We start from the raw sequence: 11,488 nt of genomic DNA on the forward strand, positions 1-11,488 counted from the left end.
GTTAGCACAGCAGCCTCACAGCTCCAGGTTCGATTCTGGGTACTGCCTGTGCGGAGTTTGCAAGTTCTCCCTGTGACCGCGTGGGTTTTCACTGGGTGCTCCGGTTTCCTCCCACCGCCAAAGACTTGCAGGTGATAGGTAAATTGGCTGTTGTAAATTGCCCCTAGTGTAGGTAGGTGGTAGGGAATATGGGATTACTGTAGGGTTAGTATAAAAATGGGTGGTTGTTGGTCGGCACAGACTCGGTGGGCCGAAGGGCCTGTTTCAGTGCCGTATCTCTAAATAAATAAATAAACTGGAGGAAGTGGCTCCACAAATATCCCCATCCTCAATGATGGGGGAGCCCAGCAAATCAGTGCATTTGCAACAATCTTCAGCCAGAAGTGCCAAGTTGATGATCCATCACAGCCTCCTCCTGAAGTCCCCAGTATCACAGATGCCAGGCTTCAGCCAATTCGATTCACTCCGCGTGATATCAAGAAACGACTGAAGGCACTGGATACTGCAAAGGCTATGGGTCCTGACAATATTCCGGCAATAGTACTGAAGACCTGTGCTCCAGAACTTGCTGCGCCCCTAGCTAAGCTGTTCCAGTACAGCTACAACACTGGCATCTACCCAGCAATGTACACAAAAAGCAGGACAAGTCCAACCTGGCCAATTACCGCCATATCAGCCCACTCCCAATCATCAGTAAAGTGATGGAAGGTGTCATCAACAGTGCCATCAAGCTGCACTTGCTTAGCAATAACCTGCTCACTGATGCTCAGTTTGGGTTCCACCAGGGCCACTCAGCTCCTGACCTCATTACAGTCTTGGTTCAAACATGGACAAAAGAGCTGAACTCAAGAGGTGAGGTGAGGTGAGAGTGACTGCCCTTGACATCAAGGCAGCATTTGACCAAGTATGGCATCAAGGAGCCCGAGCAAAACTGAGGTCAATGGGAATCAGGGGGAAAACCCTCCGCTGGCTGGAGTCATACCTAGCGCAAAGGAAGCTGGTTGTGGTTGTTGGAGGTCAATCATCTGAGCTCCAGGACATCACTGCAGGAGTTCCTCAGGGTTGTGTCCTAGGCCCAACCATCTTCAGCTGCTTCATCAATGACCTTCCTTCAATCATGTAAGAAGTGGGGATGTTCGCTGATGATTGCACAATGTTCAGCACCATTCATGACTTCTCAGATACTGAAGCAGTCTGTGTAGAAATGCAGTAAGACTTGGACAATATCCAAGCTTGGGCTAATAAGTGCCAAGTAACATTCGCGCCACACAAGTGCCAGGCAATAACCATCTCCAACAAGAGAGAATCGAACCATCTCCCCTTGACATTCAATGGCATTACCATCGCTGAATCCCCCATTATCAACATCTTAGGGGCTATCATTGACCAGAAACTGAACTGGAGTAGCCAGATAAATACCATGGCTACAAGAGCAGGTCAGAGGCTAGGAATCCTGAGGCATGTAACTCACCTCCTGACTCCCCAAAGCCTGTCCACCATCTGCAAGGCACAAGTCAGGAGTGTGATGGAATACTCTCTACTTGCCTGGATGGGTGTAGCTCCAACAACACTCAAGAAGCTCGACACCATCCAGGACAAAGCAGCCTGCTTGATTGGCACCCCATCCACAAACATTCACTCCCTCCACCACCGACGCACAGTGACAGTTGTGGGTACCATCTACAAGATGTACTGCAGCAATGCACCAAGGCTCCTTAGACAGCACCCTCCAAACCCGCAACCTCTACCAACCAGAAGGACAAGGACAGCAGATGCATGGGAACACCACCACCTGCAAGTTCCCCTCCAAGTCACACACCATCTTGACTTGGAACTATATCGCCGTTCCTTCACTGCCGCTGGGTCAAAATCCTGGAACTCCCTTCCTAACAGCACTGTGGGTGTACCTACCTCACATGGACTGCAGCGGTTCAAGAAGGCAGCTCACCACCACCTTCTCAAGGGCAATTAGTAATGGGCAATAAATGCTGGCCTGGCCAGCAATGCCTACATCCCATGAATGAATAAAAAAAATAGCTGCCACACCAGAGATTATGGCACAAAAATAGGGCTAATGAGATTAGGAGTAATATATTAGCATGGATTGAGATTTGGTTAATGGATAGAAAACAGAAACTAGGATGGCAAGATGTAACTAGTGGGGGTGCCACAAGATCAGTGCTTGGGCCTTAGCTATTTATAATCTATATCAATGACTTACATCAGGGATTGAATGCAATCTATCCAAGTTTGCTGATAGGATAAATTGTCAGAACATAAGCCATGAGGAGGAAGCAAAGAGGCTGCAAAGGGATGTAGACAGGTGTGAAGTAATGTGTGTTATCCAGTTTAGAAGGAAAAATAGAAAGACAGAATATTTTTAAATGGTGGGAGATTGGGAAATGTTGGTATTCAGAAGGTCCTGGGTGTCCTTGTACACACATCATAAAGTTAACATGCAGATACAGCAAACAATTAAGGTAGCAAATGGCATGTTATATTCCAATCCCTTTGTAATAAAAGCTCAGAGTAAAGAAATTTTACTACAATTATATGGCGCCTGGTGAGACCACACCTGGAGTACTGTGTATAGTTTTGGTCTCCTTACCCAAGGAAGGATATACTTGCCTTGCAATGAAGGTTCACTAGATTGATTACTGGGATGAGAAGACTGTCCTGTGAGTTGAGATTGAGTAGACTGGTCCTATGTTTAATAGAATTTAGAAAAATGAGACACGATCTCATTGACACATGTAAAATTCTTAAGGAACTTGACAGGGTAGATGCTGGGAGGATGTTTTCTCTGGCTGGGGAGTCCAGAGCTGGGGGTCACAGTCTCAGAATAAGGAATGAGATGAAGAGGAATTTCTTAACTCTTAGGGTTGTGAATCTTTGGAATTCTCTAGCTCAGAGGGCTGTGGATGTTCACTTACTGAGTATACAAAGGAGAAAAATTGTTAGATTTTTGGGTAGTAAGGAAATTAAGGGAAATATGGGTATAGGATAGGAAGGTGGGTCAGCCATGATCTTAACAAATGACTGAGCAGACATGTAGGGTCCCTTCTTGACCTTCAGCAGTTGTCTGGTATAGAGGAGTGTACTTGTGACATTTGGGCAGAAAGTGGCTGATCAGGATTAATAAGGGTGGAGGGTAGGGACCTTGGACACATCAACCTGGGCCTGCACATTAGGAGTAAAAACAAGGCCAAACTAGTACATCGCTGAGGGGGAGGAGAATGACTAGGGAAAAGCTGTCTCACAAATAGCAAATGGACATATCAATTGTTGAATAAACTTGGGATGTCCTGAAAGGTGTTGTACCAATGCAAGTTCTTCCTTCTAATATCTAGCTTGCTTTTCTGTTATGCTACTTCACAACAGTTATGCTTCAGACTGTATTAATTTTCTATAAGAAAAATATATTTTTACCTTCGGACTGCAAAAATTGTGTTCTGTCTTTGCCATGAAAGGATTGTGCGAAGTAACTAAGTAAGGATTACCAACAGCAAATTCTGGTATGCTCCGTGAATGGCCTGCCTTGCTGTCAGTCATAGAAAGCTCTAGCATTCCACCCCCCCCTTCAAAAGAAAACAATTGCAAGAGAGATCCAGGCCAGCACATTCAAAGTTAAAAAAACAAACTAGATTTCTGAGAGTACATGAGATTTCCTGCTGCGTGAATAGAGTATGGCTACAATAGAATTTGAAGACTTGTCTGTACGAACATACAAAACAAAAAAACAAACTTTTTTTTTAAAGTAAAGAACACAGAATAATCAATTACTATATAGGCTTCTGGGCACTTCCATTAACAAAGTGGAAGCTACAAAGCTTTTTTGTATATTCATTCTCCTGATGTGAGCATCTATGGTAAGGCTGACATTTATTACCTATGCCTTGTTGTCCAAGGTGATCGTGACTTTCTTCCTGAAAAGCTGCAGTCCATATGACTGGCTTCAGAGTGCGCAGGTAAGAGTCACCCACTTTGGCATGGGAGTCACCCACTTTGGCTAGCAAGGCAGGTTTCCTTCACTAAAGGACTTTGGAGGTCATTGACCTGAAACATTAACTCTGTTTCTCTCTCCATCAATGCTGCCAGACCTGAGTATTTCCAGCAATTTGTTCTTATTTCTGATTTCCAGCATCCGCAGTATTTTGCTTTTATTTTCATGAACCAGTGGGACTTTTACAACAATCCAACGTTTACTATTACCAGCATTTTCTTTTCTTTGACAATGAACGTGAATTGATCTTAAAATCAGGAAGAATCAAAACATTAAAACAGCCAGCAAAGGTCTACCAATATTTCAAGTTCATTCAAGTTTAAGTGTCTAACCCAGAATGCAGGATTTGAGCCTGAGAAATGTTTCTGAAGCTTTGCAACACCAAAAATATGATTTAAGCATTTAGATTACTTATTTATTATTTCTATTGATAAATTTCAATTGGGGTAAAAAAAACCACCATTTTTAGAATGATTTTCTTGATTCAGATTCTCCTTCCTTTTATTCAAAGATTTTCCCTAGTACTAATTGTTGATTAATTACTTTGACATGCTTAGGGGCTACTCTTTGGTCGGTATCTCACAGAGTTGCTGAATTCTGATCTGTGCAAATGGCCATGTTGAGTTGTGGTTTGTTGCCGTTCTTATGAACGTGAAATCTGAGTCAATAAGGAAGTGTGACACTCAAAGGTATCAAGTACCACTAGAAGGAAGTGAGAGAGAGGAATAGTCTCATCTTTGCTGTTGTTGGGAAGCATCGAGTAAAAGTCAAATGTCTCTTTGCAAAAGGGTTGGAGGAAATTAGAATAAAGAGATTCTACCTTTGGTAGCCCCTGATAGAGACTGCCTCTTGGGGAAGTTGTATGTTCATGAAACAGGTAAGCAAAGGCAAGGTTTTCAAAAAAAAAAAATGTATTGTGCCATAGGACGAATAAAAACATTTTCCCTTTCTAATCATCTCGGCCATTCACCATATTGCAGCCGAGGGGCTGGGCACCCACCCTGCTCAGACATCTATAGTAAGCACTAAGAACTGGAAGCAACCCAGGGATACTTGCCCAGCAATTTTATTTCCTGCCATATGGAGAGGAATTTAGCCTCCTTGTACTGTGTTCAGATTGAACTGACTGGAAAATAAAGGTAATCAATAATAATTCATTTGCCTGAGGAAAAATTATCTAATGGTCATCATGGCATGACACAAAATGTAAATCAGCAATTTATTCCCAAACAGATTTAAGCAACATATAGATTTTCAGGAGTAATGTGTATAACTGTATTCTGTCACCTAGACATTTTGGAACACTCTATGACACTGATTTAATGAAATCATAATCCCAATGATAGTTTCCCAAAATGTCCTCCTAAAAGGTGAGACTTCCTGCTGGCACAGTAATGATGTAAAATGGATCCTTACAAGTTAAGCTGTTGTGATTTCTTTTTAAAGAACCTCCTACATGGAGAATCTAACATTTTGTACCCAAGCCTCTATCATCTTTTGTCGTAATTTCATATTTTAATCATCATCATTGACTCACACTGGGGAGGTACCATGGGTTTGCATGCAACTGACAACCTACAGGGAAACAATTACTATCTAGTTGACCTCGGAGAGCACTTAACAGGAACAAGCATGAGCTCAGGATGTACCTATTTACAGCAATTAGAGTATGATCTTAAAGCAACAGTCCAAGTTACACAGGACATTACCTTATCAGAATGCATTACATGGAGCAATGTTCCTGCCCTTGTTATGACCAAGGCGGGAGGCGTGTACTGTCTCTTCTAGTTCCACTTCTTCACAAGTCACAACATCTATTTAAATGTTTACAAGATTACCAGTACAGCCAATCATACACTCTATATTTTTTATATCCCAGAGTAAAATACACCAACCAGGTTTCTTGAATAAATGACAAAATTATCCATTTATTATAAAACAAGACTTAACCAGTAATGAAGCAAAGCATTAATACACAGATTGAAATATGAAAGTTCCCTTTATAAAAATTCCCCAATTACATCACACACACTGGAAAAAGAATACGTAAGTTATCTCTGCAGAGGTCTGTTACAAAAAAAAGACAAAAATAACATGGCCAAATACTTGCTAATGAAAAAAAAAGATAAGATATGGAAGGATATCCGTTGTCCCTTTTTTTGGTCTGGCATCTGGGTATATGGAGACGGGTCACTGGGATCGTTTCAATAGCAGTCCATTCTGGAGATGTCGAGAATTATTCTAGTAGGCTTTCTAGGAGAGATGTGACAATAGGGTTTTCCACAGCACACACTTGAATCGCAGGATTTTTTCCAGTTTCTCAGGAGCTATGTAGCACCAGGGATTTTAGTCCTCTTTCACTGGATCTTTGCGGGATTTCTTCAAAAAGGTAGAGAAGGTGGTGAGCTGGGTGGTTTCTTTTTTCCTTGGCAGGAAAACACCAACTGTCTTCAGACAGTTCACAACCCAACTGCACTAAAAACAATGTTCAAACCCTCAAAAAGAGTTGACCTCCTGACCTCTGTTACAACCAAGGCATGAGGAGGGCACTGTTAATTCAGTCCCACTTCTCCACAGGTCACAACATATTTAAAAAATTTTCCCACTTTCTGAAACAATCAGATACACTATTTTCCCCAGAATAGAACAGACTAACCAGGTTTCTTTTCTGAACAACAAAATTAACAGTTTATTTTAGAACAAGTCTTAATGAGTAATAAAGTAAAACAAACAGGCAAATCGAATTTTAAAAATTCCAACATTAAATTTTTAAAGGTTCCCCTTCTACCTTAACCAAATTTAAAGTCCCTTTTTACCTTAGTCCCCTCACACTTACACACATATACACCAGTTACCCCCCAAAAAAGGGATTTTAGATCAGAGCTCTGTTGCTGACAAAAAGAGACACCTGGGCAGATCACTTGCCCACCCCTGAAGAAAATAGATGAGACACACTGTACCTAAACTGGCACACAGTCCCACCTCTGAACACACGCAGACAGACCACTGATCTTTAGAATAGTTCTCTTCAGGCGGCGTTGAGAATTATTTTTCGCAGGCTTTCTTGAAATACAGGAAACAAGACGAATCAACACAGTAAACTTCACAGAATCTTTTATAGAGAATTGCAGGAAAGCGAGCTGGGTTGTAGTCTTCTGTTCTTCCTTGGAATTCTCTCCTTCTTCTGTCCTTTTTTGACACTTCAGCAGCACTTGACTTTTATCTCCGTCCAGAAGGTAAAACCACACACACACTGATTAACAACCAAAAGGTTTGTCAGGTTATCTGTCCATCCCAGGTGCTCTCTGTTACTGGTCCAATCAAAGGAGCGCTCGTCACTTTTCTGCCCCTGTTGCCAGGTTTCTGTTCCAAGCCTAACTGAGCCATGTGTCAACCAGCAACACTGTTGCCTCTCTCCCTCCCTACAGGTGGTTTTTCAAACATCTTAAGTGTACTTTCAGTGAACTTGGTTAAAATAAAACACACACATCCATGGAATCTTCAGTTTTAACACAAAGTCCTTAAAAATAAAATGTTTTTAAAAATGGAAGCACTTTCGTAACAGCATATTATCCAATTTAGCATAAGCAATATAGGAGATAAATTTGACAAATATTAATGTAAGTTTTCTCATGAGCTATGTCTATCAGATTCTCATAACATCAACATTTTTATATACTAAAGGAGTTTGCAAAGGGCATAGGGAAAGGTTTTTTTTGACTGTGTGTTTAATAAAACAATCAATAATTTGGTCAAATGGTTAAAGCTACAGGGGCAGACAGGTTTTACATTTGCTTCAATGCTTCCTATTAGTTTGTGCAGGGGTCTGCAGCCTTTTTCACCTGAAGAGCCTTTTTTAAAAAAATTGCCTAAAATGAAAACTATTGGGAGCTGCAAGATGAAAATTTAACATTTCTAAATCAAATACTTGGCAAATTTCAAACTCTCTGATAAGAATGTGTAATTTGCATATTTATCAATAGAAAAAAATCAAATTAAAGTAGACCTAATGAATTAGAATTATTGCATTTTTTGGCTTTAACTATAATTTTTCAGTCATCTTTAAACTAAACTTTAAACTTAGGATGTGTAGAATTAAACATGTTTTCAGCTATTAATTTTAGTGTTAAAAAAGCTTCTAATAACACATTCAGAATATTACAATACATAATGGTGGCAACCATAAAACCTGTTTCTTGAATCAAAGGCATTATATATAACCATTGTGTAGCTATACCACTTAAACAGGTCTATTTAGTGAACAATTATGTTTTTTGTTAAAATAATTATTTGAAACCATAAAGTATAACATAATGATTAGCCTTTAATCCCCACAATAACAACACAGCTTTTACTTTTCTTGACTTTTTTTTTTAAGGCTTTTGTCCCCCATGTTAATGTGATCCAAGTTTTATTTGCAAGGAATCAGTAATGTAAGGATAGACTACAATATTTAGTTGGGTTTTAATTTTGTTTTGATAAAATTAGGTCTCGTTTGGTTACTATTTCAATACATCTGGGACTCCTCATTTGCATTATGATCTAACTGTTATGACCAAGGCGGGAGTAATCCACTGTTATTTCAGTCCCACTACTCCACAGGTCATAGCATATTAGTGAAGTTTCCCACTTACTGCAAAATAGTCAAATTAAACACTATTTGTCCCCCAGAATAAAGCACACCAAACCAGGTTTCTTTAAACAACAACAAATATATCTGTTTATTCATAAACTAAGTCTTAAACAATAATGAGATAACTCTAAACGTGAAAGGATCCTTTTCAAACTTCTTATTCTTCCTAACCCTCATGCACACACACACATAGATTCAAAAAAAATGGTTAACCAGTTTTAAAAAGGGCATTTTGAATTACAACTGTTTCTTAGGAATAATAAAATAACTGGGTTGTAACGTTCTGGTAGGATATTTCCGGGTCGTGAGACGTCCCCTCGAAATCGATGCCACTCGAAATCTCTCCAGGTGAGGTTGATGAACAGTCTGTGATGGGTAGGCATTCACGGCCCTTCATCAGCAGCAGGTGCCACACAGATCTTTCAGCAAAGGGTGTAGCAACAGGTCTACTTGGGTTTTGAAATAGCAGTCTAGCAATAGAAGCTTTCATGAGCTTTCAGGATCTCCCAAAACATAAGAGACAACAGGAATCACTCCTGAGGCAGAGATTTCTCAGAGACTAGAGGCAATAGGAATCTGCTACCTTTTAAAATGCAGGGCTTCCTCTCAGCAAAGGAGTCTTTCTCCACAGAGAGCAGCAACTCCGCTTTTCCTCTCTCCAGGCAGATCACAGCCACCACCTCTAATGTAGAATTTCTTTTTACAAGAGAGGCAAGTCTTCTTTTCCAGGGAGAGGTCCTTTATCTAGTCTGCAAAAAACAGGTCCCAGCCAGTTTGTTCTGCCTCCTGCCTGCCCAGCCTCCTGATCTCCACAATGCAAAAATGAAACTGAAACGCTATCAAGTCATGTGACCTATCTTTTCCCTTGCTGTTGTTTGGAACAGGTGTCTTGCAGTCCGTCCAGCTCAGTTCAAACACCAAGTTTCAGCACTGACAAGCTGTCAAATAAAAAAAAACTCTTGTGACAGTAACAATTTTATTTTCTGCTGACAAAACTGCTGTGGAATGGTACAACAGTTACAAGTCCTTATTTTGTTGCAAAATGAATGCCAGTCAATTTAGTGGGAATGAAGTAACTGAGCAGAGCCAAGTAGTTCTCTATATCAGAGGGCGAGGAGTCGAGAGAAAAAGCAGTGCTGCCTATGCATTCTCAAGCTGTTCTTTGCAGTGAATATAGGCAGAACACAGTACCTTTCTGTTTACTGAAGAATGGAAGGGACTAAACAATGTGGGAAAATTGATAATCCTAAAAAGGAAAGAAAGTCATGTTGGTGCATTGGGTTGCAAAATGAGATTTTTTTTTTTTTAATTTTGGCTCGGGTGATATTGCTGACTTGGAGCTGGTCACTGCATGTGTACATTTGACTGACTTCATTCCCTGCATGCGACCCACCACACTCCACGATGTGAGAAGGCCCCGTTGCATATTACCAGCAGTGGCGGGGCCTCAGTGCAGCCTCCCCACCGCTTGGTGGCAGGGCCTTCATTTGAATAATCAACTTCATGTGAATTAAATAATAATGAACTTAGCTGGTCACGGCAGCCAGCCCACAACAATATCAGCAATGGACGCAACTTGTGTGCCTTTGGAACTCTGTACAGAGTTCTGAGGCGAGACACTGGTGGGGAGGGGGAAGGAGTGCAAATTTCAGGATGGGTTGTGGGCGGGATCAGACCAAAAATTTTGGGGGGGGCGGGTGGGTGGGAAAATGTCCAATTAATCCATCAGTTCTTCCTTTGGAGTGTGTGTGGGGGCAGTGAGAATGTTATTAGGTGTTTCACTTACATTTGCACCATCCTTTATCTTTAAAAATTTATGTGTCATGTAACGGCTTGAATTCCTTTAAAAACTGCGCTCGCATTTGCGCGGAGGAGCCGGACACCATGCCGGGGATGTGGCGGCCGCCCCCTCTACATCATCACTGGCAGCCGCTCCACACCCTCCATTTAAATGAGCCCCCGCCCATAATATCACTGGGGCGGCTCTTCCGTGTTAGAAGGCCGCTGACTTCACAGCGCACCGCCGCAGAGCACAGCACACTGAAAAAATTCAGCCCTCAGTGTGGGAGAGCTAAAATCCCAGGTGCTGCATAGCTCCTGAGAAGCTGAAAAAAATCCTGCGATTCAAGTGTGGGCTGGCAGAAAACCCTGAAGTGACATTTCTTCTGGAAAGCCTACTAGAATAGTTCTCGACATCTCCAGAACAGACTGCTTCTGAAACAATCCCAATGACCAGTCTCCGTATACCCGGATGCGAGACCAAAAAAGGGACAATTGACTTCCTTCCATATCTTCTCTTTTTTTTCCCGTCAAGCATTAGCAAGTATTTGGCCAAAGTCATTTTTTTTTTTTAAACAGACGTCCGCAGAGAGAATTTCTGTATTTTTTTTCCCAGTGTGTGTAAGTGTAATTGGGGAATTATAAAATGGAACTTTGATATTTCAACCTGTGTGTTAATGCTTTGCTTCATTACTGGTTAAGTCTTGTTTTATAATAAATGGATAGTTTTGTCGTTTATTCAAGAAACCTGGTTGGTGTATTTTATTCTGGGATATAAAAAAATAGTGTGTATGATTGGGTGTACTGGTAATCTGTGAGTGGAACTAAAAAACAGTGTACTCCTCCCGCCTTGGTCATAACAATACCAAATTTTTGGAAGGTATTTTGAAGCATACCCCATTACTTCTATGAAGTGCCGTGGGTTGTTTATTACAAAGCACAGAAGGTTATTTCAGACTATTGAATCTTTTAGTAGTCCTTGGAAAAAAAATAACTGGAGGTTTTGACTTAGAGCTAGGCCTGCAAGACATGGACACTTAATAATTTTCTCAGGATAAGCATTTCATTTTTGT

This window comes from Heterodontus francisci, chromosome 38, assembly GCF_036365525.1.
Source record: "Heterodontus francisci isolate sHetFra1 chromosome 38, sHetFra1.hap1, whole genome shotgun sequence".
NCBI classification, from domain to species: Eukaryota; Metazoa; Chordata; class Chondrichthyes; order Heterodontiformes; family Heterodontidae; genus Heterodontus; species Heterodontus francisci.